Raw genomic sequence first — 15,090 nt, forward strand, 5'->3', positions numbered from 1 at the left:
TTTTTTTTTTATCGACATGAAAAGTTTCTTTTGTGAGTTTGTTCTGCTCCCGGTAACGTAAAAAATAGCCGGCTTTGTTTCTCTTATTTTCTCCAAAATGATTCCTTCTTAATAGTGTTAAATAGTGTGTGGAGGACTTCCTTTTTTTTAGCCCAGGGATGAGGCGGAACAACATAAAGACAAGACAAATAGGACTGTCACATCTTCGCGGACGCCGGGTCTACTCACAGCCGTTGTTTTGCAGCAGGTCAACGAATGGTCGGCCTAATTACGTAATCTGCGATAATCTCTCAATTCGGGTAACGCGACCACGAATGCTCCCAAATTCCATGCATTTAACCCTTGTGTTGTCTTCCCATCAAAATTGAAACTCAACACTTTTATTGACACTTTTTCCAAACTTTTTTGTCCCCTTTTTTTTTTCAATCTTTGTCTCTTTTTTTTTTGACGTTTTCAACACTACGTAACACTAACGTATTAACTTTTGTTTTACAGTTATTTTTGGAATTTATGGTCAATGGAACCTCATTTATAGGAAATTATACCTAATGTTTGAGTTAGAAAAGCAGAAATTAGGAATTATTGAGACAACAATAAAAGGAATGGATGTTGATGGATAATCCCAGACTGGAAGATGTCAACTTTTACTCAACACTTTCTCAAAACCACTTAAATTCTTTTCTCCAAATGCTATAAAATTGAATAAGACGCCCCAACATTGATTAAAGTAGAGATGTGTACTTGCCAAAGAGTGTTGCGTGGAATCAATCCTGTTATTTTGGGTAATTAAAAAGAACATTAATATAGAAAAATGGGTCAATTTGACCCGAGGACAACATGAGGGTTAAAATGATTTGAATTACAGCTGACAGGATAGAAAAGGCTTTCAGCACATTAAGTTCAGACAGGGAGGAGGAAGTTCAACACCTCACATAGTTTCGGGAGTGACATGTGGATCCCAGTTGTGCATGCAGTTTTTAAATCCTCTTCAAATCTATTATGACTTGACGCAACATTTCCGAACCTCAGCTCCCAGTCAATGGAGGTGGGAAATTCACTCTGCTTGGACGCCATGATGAAAACTAAAAAAGATTAAAAAACATTTCCTCTCAATGCGACTGACAAATTATACTTCAACCTGCGTTAACTGTTTTGTTGTCATTGACCTATCATCCTATTTGAGGTTGATCTTGCGAGCCAGCAGACGCTTATTTCCACTTTCAGCAGACACAAAGCAACATCAGCGTTCATTTGGAGTCGTGTTCCTTGCCACCTAATGAAATAAGTCAAATTTTCCTTTCACTCTGTCTTGTAAAGCAGCTAAATGCTCCACTACGTTAACTAGCTACTCGCTAACTTTGTCTGTCTTGATCTTTAGTGCTCGGCTTGGTTGTTAAATCTTAAAATGACGCTTTTAACGTGGTGACAGCGAAGCAGACAGCCCAGCTGTGGACCATAAAGCCATACCAATGGATCTCTAAAATAAGGGGACCAGATTTCTCAGACAAAATCCGGGGACATTTTCAGCTCAGAAGCAAATTTACCTCCAAAACACGTCAGGGTTTTTATTTTTTTTAAACTTAAAACGGGGACAGTAGACCTAGAGCTGTTACCCCCAACAGACCACATGATGGAAAGGGTTTCTAAGGAGGTCGACCTTTCTGTTAAAGATTAAGATCCTTTTTTTTAAAAACATGAAAGTCTGCGAAATTGCGTTTGCTAAACCCACCAGACTCCATGTAAATAATCAGTGATTTTAGCATCGTAAAACACGGCTTTCTGAAACATCTCCGTTTGGTCGGTGTTTTCTTTCTGTCACTCCAATTTCGGGTCTGTCAGTCACAGTGGAAACCGGGGACATTTCCGGGGACAGATTCAGCCGGGGACAGGTCACCAAAACCGGGGACTGTCCCCGGAAACCGGGGACGTCTGGTCACCCTACTCTAAAACCCTGTCAGGGGAACAGTAGCACCGGCTGATAATTGGCCGCGGACTCGTGACTTTCAACCTCTTTCACAGTCGCATCGTTCTCTGATCCAATGTAGATATTAAAAACAATATTGATAATAGCCGCTTTGACTCTCAAGTGTTAGATGTCATCACCATCAAGATATTAAACTCACGTAATCCTGCTTCCGACTTGTCAGTTCAGTTGATATCCAGTTCCTCTTTGACCCCACCAGATGTTGAAAGGATGGATTTACTTATTAATTTGGCCTGATTGGTGTCTAATAACGTTTTTTACTTAATGAGTGCTCAGCTGCTGGTTAATCTCACAACAAGGGCACCTCCGCAGTGTTGGGCAACTTACTTCCAAAATGTAATATATTATAGATCACTAGTTACTTTTACTTAGTCATTTTTGGGTAATTAGTTATATTACAATATCACTGTCTCTAAATTGTAATGCATTACCCTACTTTTGCATTACTTTTGAGTTACTTTCACTAAAATAACACCAGAAGTTTGACTTGGCAGCTAGCTACCGGATCAATAAAGTCTCCTTTTTATCCACTTTCATACATCATAGATTATTCATAATATTTTGCAAAGTCAAGCTATACAAATACATAATTAAAACATACAATAGGCATGTAGGAGAAAATGAAAATACGCAATTAAACTACCTTACAGTTAAATGGAAAAGTAAAATGTTGAATAAGAAATTCATGTATCTTAAATCTAAGCTTGTCTAAAGGGTCAATCATAGTGGGATTAAAACTCACTATCTCCGTTATTTACAGTACTTGCACAACTTTATTTGTTTAACAGGAATTTAGTTTTACTGCGAAACCGTCACAGGAAGTGCTTTTATTTTGAAGCAGCCTACATGGAAGTTGTCTGTTGTGTCCTCTTGCTATTTCACTGAGATGGACGTGAGACGCTAGATGCAAAACATGTCTGTCGAGCTGAAGCTGTTCAGTTTCTAGTTTGTAAAACTGCAACACATTGGACAAATGGTCCCAGGAAAAGACACGGTCGCCATGGAAACCGTTCCACAACAGGCAGAGTTGTCCCTTCCGTCTCTTGTTGGACACAGATGTTGTCCTGTCTGTCTCCTGTTGGACACAGATGTTGTCCCTTCCGTCTCCTGTTGGACACAGATGTTGTCCTGTCTGTCTCCTGTTGGACACAGATGTTGTCTGTTATGTCTCCGGTTGGACACAGATGTTGTCTGTTATGTCTCCGGTTGGACACAGATGTTGTCTGTTATGTCTCCGGTTGGACACAGATGTTGTCCCTTCTGTCTCCTGTTGGACACAGATGTTGTCCTGTCTGTCTCCTGTTGGACACAGATGTTGTCTGTTATGTCTCCTGTTGGACACAGATGTTGTCTGTTATGTCTCCGGTTGGACACAGATGTTGTCTGTTATGTCTCTGGTTGGACACAGATGGTGTCCCTTCTGTCTCCTGTTGGACACAGATGTTGTCCCTTCTGTCTCCTGTTGGACACAGATGTTGTCCTGTCTGTCTCCTGTTGGACACAGATGTTGTCCGTTCCGTCTCCTGTTGGACACAGATGTTGTCCGTTCCGTCTCCTGTTGGACACAGATGTTGTCCCTTCTGTCTCCTAGTGGACATAGATGTAACAAGTACAATATTACCAAAATTTAATTTTTAATGCGTTATATTACTGCATTATACAGGACCACATTACTGTAATTGCGTTACTTTGGTAACGCGTTGCTCCCAGACTGCACCTCTGCCACTCTCGGCGTTTTTTCCGATGATGACGCAGTGCTTAGTGACGATTCTCTCCGACCAATTAGCAGTCCGCAGGTTTCCACGTCTCCTTTTGGTATCGCCTCAGCTCGCTCGGAGCCTCGACTGAGCTAGTACTACAAAAAGTGGAAAACCGTCCTATGAGATGCAACCCTGCAGACTGGTTTTATTTTCTGTCATCTATTAATATTTTTTTGTTTTGTCGAAAGATTACCTTTTGGGCATTTTTAGGCCTTTAGTTGACAGGACAACTGAAGACATGAAAGGGGCGAGACGTGCAGCAAGGAGACGTAGCAAGGAGTCCAACCCCGGGCCCACTGCGTTGAGGGGTAAACCTCTATATATGGGCGCCCGCCCTACCGACTGAGCTATCCGGGCGCCCTTCTCTCATCGATTTACAACAAATACTAGTTTGTTATCAAAATGTTTGAGGTTTGACACGTGACTGCTTTTCTTGTCAGAGCACAGGCGCTTCGATGGAGGGTGAACGCAGCTATAATCAGACATATTGTCTTTTGAGCATTACAGCTGGCAAACATGTCCCAGTAGAAACCAAAATACAAGTATAAACCTGAAAATGAGCACCTTCGAATGACATCCTAACATCCTGACACACTAGTGGGGAGGAATGATCATTGTTTGAAAGTCCTGATTTTGTCTTGACTCCAGAAGACAGGCCTACAAAACATTGCAGTGCAACAAATACTATGTCCAGCTACACCCTGTAACGCCCTGCTACGCTCTACAGTGTCCAGCTACACCCTGTAACGCCCTGCTACGCTCTACAGTGTCCTGCTACACCTTGTAACACCCTGCTACGCTCTACAGTGTCCAGCTACACCCTGTAACGCCCTGCTACGCTCTACAGTGTCCTGCTACACACTGTAACGCCCTGCTACGCTCTACAGTGTCCTGCTACACCCTGTAACGCCCTTCTACACCCTGTAACACCCTTCTACACCCTGTAACACCCTCTAACACCCAACCCTGTAACACACCTGCTACACCCTGTAACACCCTTCTACACCCTGTAACACCCTGCCTACCACCCTGTACACCCTGCTACACCCCTGTACCTACCCTGCTACGCTCAACAGTGTCCTGCTACACCCTGTAAACGCCCTGCACAAACCCCTGTAACGCCCTGCTATACCTGTAACACTCCTGCTACACCCTGTAACGCCCTTCTTACACCCCTGTACACCCCTGCTAACTACCTCTACAGTGTCCTGCTACACACTGTAACACCCTGCTATACGCTCTACAGTGTCCTGCTACACCCTGTAACGCCCTTCTACACCCCTGTAACACCCTCTACACCCTGTAACACCCTGCTACAAACAACCTCAAACCCACACCTGTAACACACACACCCTGCTAACACCCTGTAAACACCCTGCTACCCCACAGTGTCCCTGCTACACACAACCTGTACACCCTGCTACACCCTGTAACACCCCCTTCTACAACACCCTGTAACAAACAAAACCCTGCTACGCTCTAAACAGTGTCCTTCACAACACCCCTGTAACGCCCTCCCAACCCTGTAACACCCTGTACAAACTAACTACAACCCCTTAACAACCCTGCTCCTCACATGTCCCTGCTACAACACCCTGTAACGCCCCTGCTATACCCTGTCAACGCCCTGCTACACCCCTTTGTACACGCCTTCTACCAATACACAACCCTGTAACACCCTGCTACAAACACCCTGTAACCCCTGCTATCTAAACCTCCCATTGCCCTCTCTGTACACAAACCCTGTAACACCCTGCTACACCCTGTAACCCCTGCTAAACCCTGTAACGCCCTGCTACAACCCTGTAACGCCCTTCTACACACCCTGTCACCCCTGTACCACACCCTGCTACACCCTGTAAACCCTGTACGCCCTGCACAAACCCTGTCACGCACCCTCTAACAGCTAACGCCTCACATCACTACAACCTGTAACCCCTACAACACCTGTCCACCCTGCTACACCTAACACCCCTGTAACGCCCTGCTACACACTACCCCTGTAACGACGCCCTTCTACACCCTGTAACGCCCTGCTATACCCTGTAACACCCTGCTACACACTGTACCGCCCTGCACACCCTGTCCACGCCCCTGCTAACAAACCTGTACCCCGCTACAAAACCCTGTACGCCCCTGCTACACCACACCCTTAACGCCCTGGCTACAACACACCCTGTAACGCACCTTCTAACCCTGTAACGCCCTGCTATACCCTGTAACACCCTGCTAATACCCTGTAACAACACCCGGCTACACACTGTAACGCCCTGCTACATACTACACCCTGTAACGCCCTGCACACACCCTGTTAACGGCCCTTCTACAACAACAATCTAACACTCTACATCTAACACGCCTGTAACACGCCCTGCTATCCCTGCTAGTAACACCCTGCCCTGCTACCACGGTACGCCGCTGCTAATCAATACACTACATTGCTGCTACACAACCACACAAACCCTGGGGTTTTTCCCCCCCCCCCCCCCACGGGCCCTGCTACACCCTGTCACGCCCTGCTACACCCTGTAACACCCTGCTACACACTGTGTGTGAAGCTTAAAATATTCAGTTGAGGCTATATGCAGTATTGCATAGTCTTGTTATTCTGAGCCGTCGGCCATGTCAGTCCTCCCTCTGCATCAGTGTCGGAGGATGATTCCCGTGTCAGGTATCTCGGCCCTTACAGTTGGCTTTGCATGCAATCGTTTGTCCAACTCTTTTTCTTTCTGTGTGCAAAAAAAAACAAAAAAACACACATCCAGAAAGCCGGGCCAATCAATGCTGACATCTTAACAACGCTCCCCGGTGAATGAAGAAAAATAGCATTTTTCCATTCCAATCTGTAACACTTTTCCTTTTTTTACAGCCGTTATAATAGATTTTTGCCTTTCTAAAGAGCTCGGTTAAGGCCTGAAATGTCATAAAGTCAGATGTGTTAAGAGCAGCAGTGCAGGCCTGCTCTGGCTCCGCATGGCATTAGGAGGGTCTTCCATCATGCGCACCGGCCCCCCCTCCTCAGGACCACCTCACCAGGCCGGTCCTGGCTTATCCTGTTATCATGTGGCCTCCCTCATTGTTTGCACGATGGACTGACTGGCTGCTTTTGAAAATGCTGGCTCAGACAGATCAGATTAGCCAGCACTTTGTACAGTATGGTTTTATGAAAGACAGGCGTTACGCCCCCCCCCCCTTCTGCTTGTTACTATCATTATGTCACACCAAAAGTCTGAGTTTGTCAGTAACGATAATGACGACACTCTGTCATTTTGGCATGGTCACATCCGACAACACATCCCAAACCGCTGCCGAGCTACATTTGATTATCCTCGTCAAACGCATCATTCCACATGTGATGAGTGTGACGTCACTAAGAATGAGCAAATTGCACGATGAAGCAATTGTGAGACGTTGCAAGATTTTGCTTCCAACCGCTATACTGGATGCCTGGTGACGTCACCGCTGGATTAGCCAGTAAGTATCGAGGCAGACGTTGATGGTAGGTGCGACCTCTGATGTATTACCAAGCTATAAATAGCGCCACAGAGGCGAGATCTTCCATCAGGATGCGCTTCAAAGATCACTTACAAAGTGGGTTCTGTACAGGGTGCAGACTGTGTTTCCTTCCTGTGAGTTTAGACATCCAGGCACCTAGATGCTCTACACATTCTGTATATTCACACATGCTGCACGTTGTGCTATTATGTATATTTTTTAAATCTTTATCCGAGTGAACTCCCACCTCATGCACTAAAATACCAGGCTGCACTACATGAACTCTGTCACTAGCTGTTTATTTCAGTCCCGTGTGACGTGTTCATGGGATTATATCCCATTAATACGGATAGCCACCTATTTTTCAGCTAAATCCAGATGCACACTGCTAGACTCTTACCAAATTGCAAACTGCATCTGTTTCGGATTGCCTGTTTGGGCTGGGCTGTAATAAAAGCAGTTGTATAGCTAATTTCGAGGAAATGCTGTTAAAACAGGCCCAGTTTTTATTCACAGTAAAAGTATGGTTTGTAAAATATCTCGAAACTAAGTATTGTAGGCATGTCCAGATTGTGGGCTACTACACTACTTTCTTTTTGCTGTATCATAACTGTCCTTGTCCTTGATTTCCCTGTGTGTTTCTGTAAAAGTGAGTATTTATGTTTTTATCTTTTAAAAGGAAAGTTGTAGAACGGAGCTCGGTTAAAACTGAATGAAAAACAGGTAGAAGTCGACAACACATAAAAAGCCCAAGGTTACTGACTGAGTGCTAGGTACAGGGGTGTAGCACAAAATTCAAGGCAAGGTAGCAAGGCATTTTTCCTTGGCCCCTCCCCACATCCAAAGCTATTCATTGTAGCATCTTCTCGGGCCCTCCTCACATGAGGGCCCTGGTACTCAGTCCCCTTTTCCCCCGTAGTCCGACGCCCCTGGCTAGGTAGAAACAACAAAATGGAAGCACTCTACAGTAAATACCAGGACTGTAACGATGTGCAATATGAAACCGAAATCGCAACACTCATGGACTCATTTGCGACCCCCCCCCCCCTTTCAACTTCCAGAGTTATCCTTCCCTTCCAGATCCAGTGCTACCATATCTTTAAATTACTATTAGTTTTAGTCCTTTTGGTGCCTTATCCCCGTTTTGTCTGGGGAAATTAGCTTACTGTAAAGACAGCTAAAAGCGTAAGGTGGGGGGGCACCGGAAACGGAGGTATAATGTTACAAATGGCCGCTGTTCTGACTCTGGTGCCTGGATCTGTTTCCTGACGGTTCAGTATAGTGCCGTTAGCGTCCTCAGCACCGGAGTTAAGTGAACACCGGGATGGCTGCTAGCTGCTGGAGGCTGGCTGTGGATGTGTCCCCGGGGCTGTGATGATAGTGGATGGCTGCTAGCTGCTGGAGGCTGGCTGTGGATGTGTCCCCGGGGCTGTGATGATAGTGGATGGCTGCTAGCTGCTGGAGGCTGGCTGTGGATGTGTCCCCGGGGCTGTAATGATAGTGGATGGCTGCTAGCTGCTGGAGGCTAGCTGTGGATGTGTCCCCGGGGCTGTGATGATAGTGGATGGCTGCTAGCTGCTGGAGGCTGGCGTGGAGGTGCCCCGGGCTGTAGATAGTGGATGGCTGCTAGCTGCTGGGGGCTGGCTGTGGATGTGTCCCCGGGGCTGTGATGATAGTGGATGGCTGCTAGCTGTTGGGGGCTGGCTGTGGATGTGTCCCCGGGGCTGTGATGATAGTGGATGGCTGCTAGCTGTTGGGGGATGGCTGTGGATGTGTCCCCGGGGCTGTAATGATAGTGGATGGCTGCTAGCTGGCTGCGGACCGAATGTGGAATGTGTCCCGTGGGACATAATCAATGACAAAACAATGTAATGTGGCAGTAAAAAAGTTGTATTACGTTTACAAACACGATTTTTGACCCACAGTTTGAGATTAGTATCCAATTGTGGGTCAAAAATTGTGCAACAAACCAAATTCTGTGTTTGGTGTATAGTTACAGGCCTAGTAAGTACTGAATCATATTTTATTAAATGTCAGAAAGTAGAGGAAAGATAGTTCCACTGATGGCTTGATGCAAAGTTTAACTGGAAAGACGCTGAGCTGTCTTTGTTTATGCAGTCTTTGGTGTTTTAAGGTTGTATCCATGCACCTTGGTCTGCACACACCTCTGCACGTACTCTACTACTACTGCCAGGAGGAAACCGCATTGTTTAGGCGATGGAGCTCAGTCAGCTACAACAGAGCCAATAATTTAAAATAGAAAGCCTGCGACTTTGATCCCCCCACGACGATGAGGAGTCCAAGTTTTATCATCTGGTCCAGCTGTGGCTCCTTGTCTGAGGCGGGGGAGGGGAGGTGGGGGAGAACGCTACTGGAGAGTCAGTAATGAGTTTTCCTGTTTTAGTGTATTGTTGGGCCCAGTCAGAAGAGACAAAGGTATCATTTAGAATAAAGGGCCAATCAAAACGCATTGTCTAGTGTCCAGCGAGCCAGAGTTGCTTCTTTCCCCGTCTCTCTCCCGTTGTCCACGATTATTCTGCAGAGCTCTCTCGGCAGCGTCGTCGTCCCTCGCCGGCGCCCTGCTTTTTGTCCAAATTCAATTTAAGTGGATTTAATGGTAATAATCTTGCGTGCGAAGTTCTCATTTGCATCACAGGTGCTGATGGCGGATTTTAATGTCCACGGTTGGTCATTGTACTATTTTGGCTTCCCCACCCCGCTCTCATCAGAGTGGACCGCGGCTCTTCACGGCCTCCTCAGCGTCGTGAATGGATAGAAGGTCACTCCGTCACTCGTTGCAGTGTCTGTGTTAAAAAGAAAAAAGCACACTGTAGTCTGCTTTAAAAGCAAAACAGGACAACGACGCTGATATTTTTGCCCCGAAACCATCATTGTACATGCAAAGTAGAGCCACAGGGAGTCGGAGGGAGAGATGTTTGCACAACAAAAAGAAATGTGTATCAACGGCTTCCAAGTTCATTTGCACAAATCATTTCATCTTTACGTTATTACATAATGCGCGCATCAATTCTGCTCTTACTTAATGCGACCACATATGCAATGTTCACATCTGCCTATGCTGTACTACTTGGAATTTCACGATACTGCTGTTGTTAGTTGCCCAGTGTGTATTGTCGATATTTATGATATTTGCATGCTGTTTCTGGAGCTGAAACAACAGTCGATCAAACAATTTTGACTGATCGAGTAATCGCTGAACTCAAAAGTGTTGAAGAACTTCCCCGGTTTTATTTGGCGATTTAATCAAGAAAGTTGTCTGCAGATTAATAAATGATGGTGAAGGTAGGTCCGTCTTCAATGCACGTAAAGTGTTCTAGACAATGCAGGTTATGTGTAAAATGTCTGTCAACATCCTGTAGGTATATTGAAGTTGAAAAGGGGATGAAAACGATGCAAATTCTTAGTTTTTGTGTGTATGCCATGCTCCGCAAAACTAGGCCACACAATTACATATGCAATTTTGGCTTCAGTGTCTTTTTTTAAAAGGGTGAAGACCGCGTGTGTAGATCAGTTTGTTGGATTCATTTGATAGCTTTGTGTAAAGCACTGCCTTAGATTCCCAGGTTTGGAAACTCTACATGCAGACTACGTACGTGCTTGTTTCCAGACCCACTGAGCCCCGGGACTCAGTCCAGCACCATGGACAGCGCCATCTCCACCTCACTGCTCGTCTGCACCTTCAAACATCAGTGGCTGCGCTGCTGCATTGCTTTCCTTGTTTTTCTTTCAACCTTACCTTCCATGAATCCCCTTCTGATTATATGTATATAATAGTATATGAAATGTCCATTTTCACCGTCGCTCTTGGCATTAAGAGCTACCCATAATACCTTGTGAACAGCTGAAGGAAATCAGTCGGAGTCGTTAATGCAGCAACAGCCTTAATGTGATTGGTTGTGAAACGCCAACACTATCACACCCTTGTTGTCAGACGTCCTTTGTGTTCAGTCTTCGGTGACATGTGTGAGTCACGCCACTACATAGCTGAGGGTTCCAGCGACTCCTCCTCACAGTGTTTTTAGGAACTCAAAGCAAGAGAGAAGGGTTGAAGGGACAAATCCCGAGTCATCCCACAAGTAAAGGGTGGTTTCCTGAAATAGGCCATACTGACAGTTGATCAAAGAGGCTGCTGGGAAACTGGCATAGACACAAACTGCCAGATCATTCAAAGACGCCACATTTTATGGTCCAGGCAGAGAAGGGGGGATCTCAGTAGGCTTGGGTGATTAAGCTGTTAGTCTTTAATTCTTAATGAGAGTGTATGTTCATGTGACCTAGACAGTCTGAAAAGCTCTGGCTCAAGCTTTAACTGTTGTCTTCATTTCTATTTGATCTGTCCACTGTTTGGACCGTTGAGTCCTTTTTAGCTCTTGTTATTTGGCAATAATCTTTGGAATGAACAATGATGTGATTTCCACACACATGTTAGCTCTGTCTATTTAAAGTCAGTAGCTAAAGTCATAAAGGTCACGGCATACGCATCGGTTTGGTATGTCAGTCCGTGATATGAAGAAATTCTAGAAAACTTGAACGAGGGATTATTTTTTCCAAGGGAGAGCCTGAAGGTGAAATGTTGAGGCTTGCAGGAAACTGAAAGCCTTATTGATCAAGGGCTATTTTTGAAAGCAGGGAGAAATTAGCTGACATAACTGCACTGTAAAAGCATCATGTGAACGACACCAAGATCCCTATCTGGTTGTTGTATGAAATGACACGCACAACCCAGCGAGACGGAAACGTGAATACGGTTGGAGCTGGAGTTGTGGCTCACGTAATTTGTGAAATCCAGGACGAGTGCTGGTGTATAGATCTCACAGCTGCAGACAGACCTGCCCTTAGCAGATAACCACAGGCAATATTAAACCAAATGTTAAGAGAGTAAACTCTTAAAATGGAAGTGATTGCAATCAGACAGACTCTAACGAGCTAATTGGAAAGTACTCTGGGGCTCAGCGAATCTGCCGAAAGCCTCTACTCCTATGTTCTTGTCTAAAACAAAAAGAAGAAACTTTATTGTTCATCACGTGCAATCGTACAGTACAATGTAGTAAAATCCAATCCCTGCATTTAACCTGCATTAGGAGCAGTGGTCAGCCACAAGCAGCTTCCGCGGAGCCAGGCTCGTTATGTCCATCACTGACGGATGAATGACGCACGCACGTTCTTTTGCTGGGATTCGTTCACCAGGATTTACACCTTAAAATAACACCAAATAAACACTGATCAGTTAGCTGGATTTTTGGACATAAATGTCAGTAGACACTGCAAATACATCTGCCAGATAAGCACTTCTACTGGTTGGAGGACACGACAGTTTTAATTGGATGCAAATCCAGACCATTCAGTCCATTAAAAGCCCAATCATCCCGGCTTCATTTGAAAGCAGCTGTTCTAAGATCCTGTCCCACAGCAGCGACAGCACGTGCATCAGGATGCATTGCACATCAGGTTTGGGAAGTGTCAAAACTAGCCCAGGTTGCAGAGCAAGCATGTTTACTTAGCTATTACCTTGAGCTCCTTATCGAGTTACGGGTGAGTTCCTGTTCACTAATAACATTGGCAATGATCTCCGAGTCCAGGCAAACTTAATACAGCATAATAATGCATCCTGGTTTTAGTTTACATTGGTAGGAGCACAGATGCCTCGCTCCGTCGGCTTCTGGCGGCTCCGTTTCTGTTGTCCCATAGTGTCGCTGACTCTGTCTGTGTGTGTGTATAGAACTGGACTTTCAGATGTGAAGTTATCCATAATGTCATCTTGGCATAGTGCATAAATACTGGGAAATCAGACTCGCCAGAGGGCCACTAAGAGAAAATCAAACTCTCATTATTCATTGATGTTCATAGGAATACATCATAAGTGGAAGGCGGAATAATCAAGAATGATCCAGCAATACTGAGAAAAGTGGAAAGTACTTTGGATGCTGCAGTGTTGACGCATCATTCCTATAACCAGTACGTGGAAAAAAGGACTGCCCAGTCTGCCTCGGGGCAACTGGATTTCGACCTGTGTCAACGCGTGAGTTAGGTCTGGATGCCCCCGTTGGGAGCCACTTCTCTGTAGAAAATGTCTGGCAGCATCAGCAAAGATAACTTCGTCAAAAACTCTCAAGCTATGCAAATTTAAGTGCATTGTTTGCTACAGTCTACAAAAATAAAAAAAATAAAAAACCTGTCAGGAACGATAGATTTGATCCCGTTTGCAGGAGGTCATTATTCGACCTATTGTATTCACTTGGCTGAAACATTACGCTGCACATGTACAATGTAAATCTAATCTGGCGAATAAGTGAATAAATCACTTTTGGGACTTTTTAAAGATTGAGGAACACGAGAAAACAGACTTTACAATACACTACAAGCACACGGAGTACACAGAAATGACTGAGGCAGTTACTCGCAGTAATGACACTGCAGTTTTTGTTCCCCTGTTTGTCTCCCGAAAGCCCGAGTCTGATTGGTTCGTGGGAGGGGGGAGTAAGAGGAAGCAATTTTGGCTCAGTCCTGGTGAGCATTGCCTTGTGGGAAATCAGAGTCGTGGCAGCTTCTGTAATTAGTTCTGCTTGTTGGGGAAAAAAATGAAGGGGTTACTAATTAGCAAGTGGATGGCTTCTTGACTTGTTGTGCATCTTTTCCCCTCCTTTTCCTCGAAGATCATCATTATCGTCTCCAGGCAAAACGGGAAAGAGGGGTGGGGGGGGGGTTAGAGAGAGAGATGCTCAGTCTTGCTGCTCAACAGTTTTTGCTCTAACACGATGAATCTAGACGGGCAAATCTCGAAGGGTGTTCTGTCATGTTCTGACAGACGGGCGGTCTACTGGAAGCACGTGCAGGCGGACGCCTGAAGCTGTGCAAGATCTCAGTGTGGCTTTACGCTCACATGTGCTTTATTCATAGTACATACTGTACATACTTCAATACGTACACATTTCCGAGCAAAGAAATCTACAGATGTACCCTAAATGTAAGACATTATGTTTCTTTGCATTACCTTGTGACAACCATTAAAATACATTGTAAAGGGCCTGTTTATTATAATAGTTGACGTAGTTTAATATTCAGCATACAGACATGAGTGTTGTCGATTTCTTCATGTAACTCTCAACAAAACAGTGAGTAAGCGCAGTTCCCGAATTCTCCAAGCATTACTTCATTCTGACGTTTGCGTTGATTGTTCCGCGTGGATCATGCGGTCCGCCAGTCTTTGTAGCTAAAGTGCTGTAATCGGGTTCAGGGTCTGTATTGTATTGATTGCATAATCAATCTCCACCATTTGCAAACTAGGAAGTGTGGAAAGAAAGCTATTCCTCCGCTGTGTAATTTGGCTTGGATGTCGAAGCATAAAGGAAATGTAAATCAAATTCATCCAGAAATAGACCCCCGTTTGTTCAGACCTGTAATCTACCACTGATGTTTGAACGTCAGGACTCTAATGTGCTCAGATGCCTCCAGACCCCCCTAAGCTGTGGGCAATTTGAGCGCTGAAAGCGGAAGTATTTTTGCATGATGTCACGCTCTCCATCGATAAATCTCCGTAACGTGGCGTAACGTGCATGCGGCTGCAGAGGGACGTTTATCTCCCTCAGCTGATCCGCTTCCAAGAAGGATCCTGATGTGACATTACATAAGAGCTGGAAGCCCGAGCCGGCGGTATTAGAGAACACACAACCTCCAGAGAACATACTAATCTCCCTCCGTGATTATTAGTCATAATATTTAACGCCGGCTTAATGAGCGACCCGCGGCGTAATCTCTATCTGGCGCCGTCACCTGTTCTCTCCTAACCCTCTGACTTTGCCTTTGAGCAGGGTGAGAGTTACATAGAAAAAG

General features: G+C 45.2%; 1 protein-coding gene across 1 annotated transcript in view; it reads left to right on the top strand.

The window, feature by feature from the left end:
- LOC116686039 (sodium/potassium/calcium exchanger 2) overlaps window positions 1-15,090 on the top strand; it is a gene marked incomplete at its 3' end in the record, with an annotated part of 48,138 nt that overhangs the window by 4,992 nt on the left and 28,056 nt on the right. The window lies entirely within an intron of this gene.

The sequence above is a fragment of the Etheostoma spectabile genome, unplaced genomic scaffold (assembly GCF_008692095.1).
Source record: "Etheostoma spectabile isolate EspeVRDwgs_2016 unplaced genomic scaffold, UIUC_Espe_1.0 scaffold302, whole genome shotgun sequence".
Taxonomy (NCBI): Eukaryota; Metazoa; Chordata; class Actinopteri; order Perciformes; family Percidae; genus Etheostoma; species Etheostoma spectabile.